The sequence below is a fragment of the Callospermophilus lateralis genome, unplaced genomic scaffold (genome assembly GCF_048772815.1).
Source record: "Callospermophilus lateralis isolate mCalLat2 unplaced genomic scaffold, mCalLat2.hap1 Scaffold_45, whole genome shotgun sequence".
Taxonomy (NCBI): domain Eukaryota; kingdom Metazoa; phylum Chordata; class Mammalia; order Rodentia; family Sciuridae; genus Callospermophilus; species Callospermophilus lateralis.
Window position 1 is genome coordinate 10532541 of NW_027514398.1, and position 5563 is coordinate 10538103.

The window sequence follows — 5563 nt, forward strand, 5'->3', positions numbered from 1 at the left end:
TTTGAAAGCAAAGTGAAGTTTACTCCTTCACATTATTGGGATGTCTGAAAAAGAATGTCTTTAGATATTGTTAGAAAAATATTCAATGAAATCTTTGAGAATCCAGATTCTCCCTTCCACCCTCATTTCTCCTTAGACTGGTTCTTTATTTCATGGTCCAAGATGGCTGCAGCAACTTCTAATATTACTTCCCCCTGTGGCTTGTCTAAAATTAGACAGATATTTTTTCCCAAATATTGGGGCCCCTGATGTTGCTTTGCTTAGAACACTTACTTTTTGAAAATTGTAATTGAAAATTATTTTTCTGCCCTCCTTAGATACTGTATTATCAGGGTTCTCTAGAGGAACAGAATCAACAGGAAGTATAATTATAAAAAGGGGACTTAATAGTATGGCTTACATGACCAAAAGCTGGATAGACCACAATGGCCATCAGCAGACTGGAGAACTGGAAGAACCAGTAGCTGCCAAGTCCAAGAGATTAAACCCTCAGAACAAGAGGAATCAATGATGCTACACTTGTTTGAGACCTAAAGCTTCTGGGGAATCACTGGCAGAGTCCATTTTAGAATAGTGAAAAAGTGAGAGTCTGATATCCACAGACAATCAAAGCAGCAATTAAGAACCTGTTCAAGAAGAATCGAATTGCATTTGCTGATGCTTCCTTGTTCTTCCACCTTTTATTCCAACCAGCATCATCCTCTTGGATGGTGCTGCCCACACTTAAAGAAGGTCTCTTTTTCACTTGGCTATACCACATGATGATCATTACTAGGCACACCCTCATTGATACACTCCTATGCCTCTTAATCATCAGCTTATGTTAATCCAATCAAGCTGACAATTCAAATTAACTATTACAGATACAAATCTTCTACCAGATTCTTTCTTTCTTTTTTAAATTCAGAAATATCTTTCTCAAAGAACTAGAAATAATTCCTTTAAAATTTGACCATTAAGAAGGATAATGTCTTTGTTTATTTTGTGACTATGGGAGAAGAGTCTAACTCACAGAAGCAGCAACTAGCAAGTACAAATGGTGTCTAATCCCATTGATAAATCCCTCCCCTTAATGCCTTCCAGTACTTTAGGTGATGGGTTACTGCAGTACTTAAAAGTTTCCTTCTTTTGTTTCTATAGGGTTGAGTTCAGACTTTCTTTTTTTATTGTAATAGTCTTGAATAAAGTTTTCTGTACCTTTTTAACTTGTCTAACATAAGGAAATAAAATAAATTCCATGATTGCTAAAGACTAAGATAAAAAACAATCTGAATATTATATTCTATCTCAATGACAAAAACTAAAACCAAAAACAAAATGAAACAAAACAAAAACCCACATAGCATTTTTGGCAGGGAGTTTTGGTAATGTGTTTGCTATAAAATGGCACAAGATCAGGTGACCTAAAGAGAAGGGTATATGAGTCAGAGAGATGGGGTTAAAGGTAGGTGGTGTAGACTTCTTATGATTTGCCAGTATTCTTACAGATTTAGCCCTCACTGTTAAACTTGGAGAGGATTCAGATGACTTTCAAGATTTTCAACTAATCCACCCTCTTTTGGTAATAATAACAATGGATGAGAGAGGAGGTAGGGTATCATAAGACCCTTCTTCCCCCGCCTTTTTAAAACTATAACTGCTGACAAGTAGGGATATTGATTTAAAGATATGAAATGAAAGAGATAATTCTAAAGAGTTTCATGTTGGAAATAACGATCTGTAGGTTAGTTGGTGTCACAAAAGAGGGAGAGGAGATTATTGGTTATTTAAAACTAAGAATAATAATATAACAAGAAGTAAGAAAAATCATTAATAGCTCAGCCATGGCCGCCTCCTGCCACCTGCTCCAGCTCCGGAGACACAAGCTTGCCCGCCCAGCCCTGGTGTGGCAGCGGCTCATGGTGGCGGTGGGGCCCCCGCAGCAGCAGGTGTGGATGGCCCATCAGCAGGTCTGGGCAGAGCTGGAGGTGGCGCTCCGAGTGCCCTGCCTCTAAATCATCGATGCCATCTTCAACTCCTACTAGGATTCCAGCCAAAGCCGGTTCTGCATCGTGCTCCAGATCTTTCTCCTGCTCCTTGGTATATTTGTATCCAGTATTGTTTTTATTTTGTCCCAGCAATCACTTTTCAAGTTTTACATGTAAAGCTCAGCCTTTCTACTAGCTGCAAGTACAGTGTTGGTGAATGACTATGCTTCTTTTCACATTGTCTTCTATGGTGCCTACAACACATCAGCTTTTGGAATTGAGCTGCTTCTTCGAAAAGGGCCCTCATTATGGATGGCACTCATTATTTTACAGCTAACATTTGGAATTGGATGCATCACACTACTCCAGATTCATTCCATCTATTCACAATTAATTATTTTGGATCTCTTGGTTTCTGTAACAGGCTTAATCACAGAGCTACCCTTACATATCAGAGAGACTTTAGTTTTTACCTCTTCATTGATTCTCATATTAAATACAGTGCTTGGCTTAGCAGTGAAACTTAAGTGGTTTTACTATTCCACAGAATATGTTTATCTTTTAGTGAGGCACATGTATCGAATTTATGGATTACAGTTATTGATGGAGGACACATGGAAGAGGATTCATTTCCCAGATATACTTCGAGTCTTCTGGCTGAAAAGGATTACAGCTCAGGTTACAGTGTTAATGTACATTTTAAGGATGGCAAATGAAACTGAGTCCTTTTTCATTTCTTGGGATGATTTCTGGAACCTTATTTGCAATCTTATAATTAGTGGATGTGATTCTACTCTAACTGTCCTGGGCATGAGTGCTGTAATTTCCTTAGTAGCCCATTATTTGGGACTTGGAATATTGACCTTTATTGGATCAACTGAAGAAGAAGACAGGTGGCTTGGCTTTGTAGCACCTGTTTTATTTTTTATTTTTGCTCTTCAGACTGGTTTAACTGGGCTAAGACCAGAAGAGAGACTTATTCGCTTAAGTAGAAACATGTGCCTTTTATTAACCGCAGTCCTACATTTCATTCATGGAATGACAGACCCTGTATTCATGTCTCTCGGTGCCTGCCATGTATCATCTTTTCGTAGACATTTTCCTCTTCTGTTTGTCTCTGCTTACCTGCTTATTCTTCTTCTTTTACTTAGTTATGTTCTTTGGCATCATTATGCACTAAATACATGGCTGTTTGCAGTTACAGCCTTTTCTGTGGAACTCTGCTTAAAAGTAATTGTTTCTCTCACTGTCTATACACTGTTCATGATTGATGGCTATTATAATGTCCTCTGGGAAAAGCTTGATGATTACGTCTACTATGTTAGTTCAACAGGCAATATTATTGAATGTATATTTGGAGTAGTAATGTTTGGAAATGGGGCTTATACTATGATGTTTGAGTCAGGAAGTAAAATTCGATATTGTATGATGTGCCTACATGCCTATTTTAACATCTACTTACAAGCAAAGAATGGCTGGAAGACATTTATGAATCCTAGAACTGCTGTGAAGAAAATTCACTTCCTGAAATAAAAGGGAGCCGCTTGCAAGAAATAGATGATGTATGTGCAATTTGCTATCATGAGTTTACAATATCTGCTTGTATTACGCCATGTAATCATTATTTCCATGCACTTTGCCTTCGAAAATGGCTGTACACTCAAGATACTTGTCCAATGTGCCATCAAAAAGTGTACATCGAAGATGATAGCAAGGATAATGCAAATATCTCTAACAACAATGGCTTTATTGCACCCAATGAAAATGAAAATCCAGAGGAAGCAATAAGGGAAGATGCTGCTGAATCTGACAGAGAATAGAACAGATTGTGATGATGATGTTCAAAGAGAAATAAATGGAGAGATTCAGCACACAGGCACAGCAGCTGAAGAATTTATTAATGATGACACTGACTGATTAAAATAGCATTTAATAATCATTGAGGTATTTGTTTAAAATTCAGTTCATCCAAAATGGAGTAATATGCTTCACTTCAGTGTGTAACCAAGCACAAAAACAGTATCAATGTTGAATCTGTGAATGGTTTTCCGTTTACTGTGATGTGCTACTGTAAATATACCTCTTTAATTACTTCTGGTCTTTTTGGTGACCTATTTCAATTTGTGTACATTATTGTACATAGAATAAAATGTTTTCATGTTTTTATGAAAAAAATCATTAATAAATATTTTCAATGTACTGAAAAAAATTTGTAAAACAGTATAACTTAGTGTCTAAAATAGGTTTTACTTATGTTCAAAAGTTATTAATATTTCTTTCAATTGGTACTATAAAAAGTCAAAAGATTGGCTAGGTCTCCTGAGAATTTTCTAAATTTATTTTGCAAGGAAGAACACCTGCTATTATGTTTTATATCTAAATTCTCTGTATTTAGCAAACCTCAATATTTTATTTCATATTTGTTTTCTCAAAGTAATCATGCTTAGATTCAAAAGAAAGGAGAATTTTGAAAATGCAGTTAGAGGTTTCACATGCAATAGTTGCTATGATAATATTAACCTGTGTTAAATTATATATAATTAAAAAATTACATAATGAACAGAATTCAGGATATGTTTAAAATATCAAGTGACCAGGCATAAGAGATATATGTAGTATGATGGAACTGAATTAACCTTCCTTTCTGTATATGGGTTATTTAGAGGAAAAAAAGAGAGAGTTATAACAATGTGCCTGCAAATGCCTTTTAAAAATTTTATCTAAGTAAACTCTTCATCACATGGTAATATTATGATAATCAGATAATATATTCTATAATTTGATAATATACTTTTTCCAATGTTGAAGCTCTCAGCTTTTGTGTTTCTTCTAAATATAATAATGCATCTTTTTAAAATTCTATGTAGAAAAAGTAAAAACTGAAGGATGACCTCATTACCAATAATTCATGCTCAATCACGTTTTGTTGCATTTTATGAGAGTATTCTTGTAGACTTATATGCTGTAATTCTACCATTAAAATATGAAACTTGGGATTATTAGAATGGAATCAACAGATCATACCCAGATGTATAGTGATTTATTTCAGTGGTACTATTAGGATTGCAAAGCTTTCAAAGGCAATCACTAAAATTCTCAGTCTGTGGTAAAAAAAAATAGCTTGCCTTGAAAAGAAAAGTATTTTTAGGAGAACAAAATCATTTAATGTATTTTCTAGGTAATTATTCTTTGTTGAACCACATTTACAATGTTGATGATTCTTTTCACTAGCAAGCTTTGGATAGAAGGTGCATGGAGGTTCAGGAAAAAAAGCATAATTTTGACGAAGTCCTTTTTTTTAACCTCTTGGCAGATTTAATCAAATTTTACCTGTATTTTAGGGCTACTGGGACATTTAATTTTATAGAACTGGCCATAGATACATTTGCAAGTTTTCTGTTGTTAAGATCTCCTATAATGTATTGATTAATTCCCCATGTAGCTCTACAAAATTTAGACATTACCTTTGATGTAAGATTTATAGGATTATACTAGATAAATCAGTCAATAGAAGGACTCTTTGAATGACAATTGGTACCTATAATTTAAGATTTCTTCTTTTTCCTGCCACAATCACCTTTCTGTTTTTCTTTTCT

At 34.9% G+C, this 5563-nt stretch overlaps 1 pseudogene; it reads left to right on the forward strand.

Annotated features, from left to right (window-relative positions):
- Positions 1–1898: 1898 nt before the first annotated feature.
- On the forward strand, positions 1899–3884 carry LOC143387263 (E3 ubiquitin-protein ligase RNF139 pseudogene; annotated as a pseudogene).
- Positions 3885–5563: the final 1679 nt, after the last annotated feature.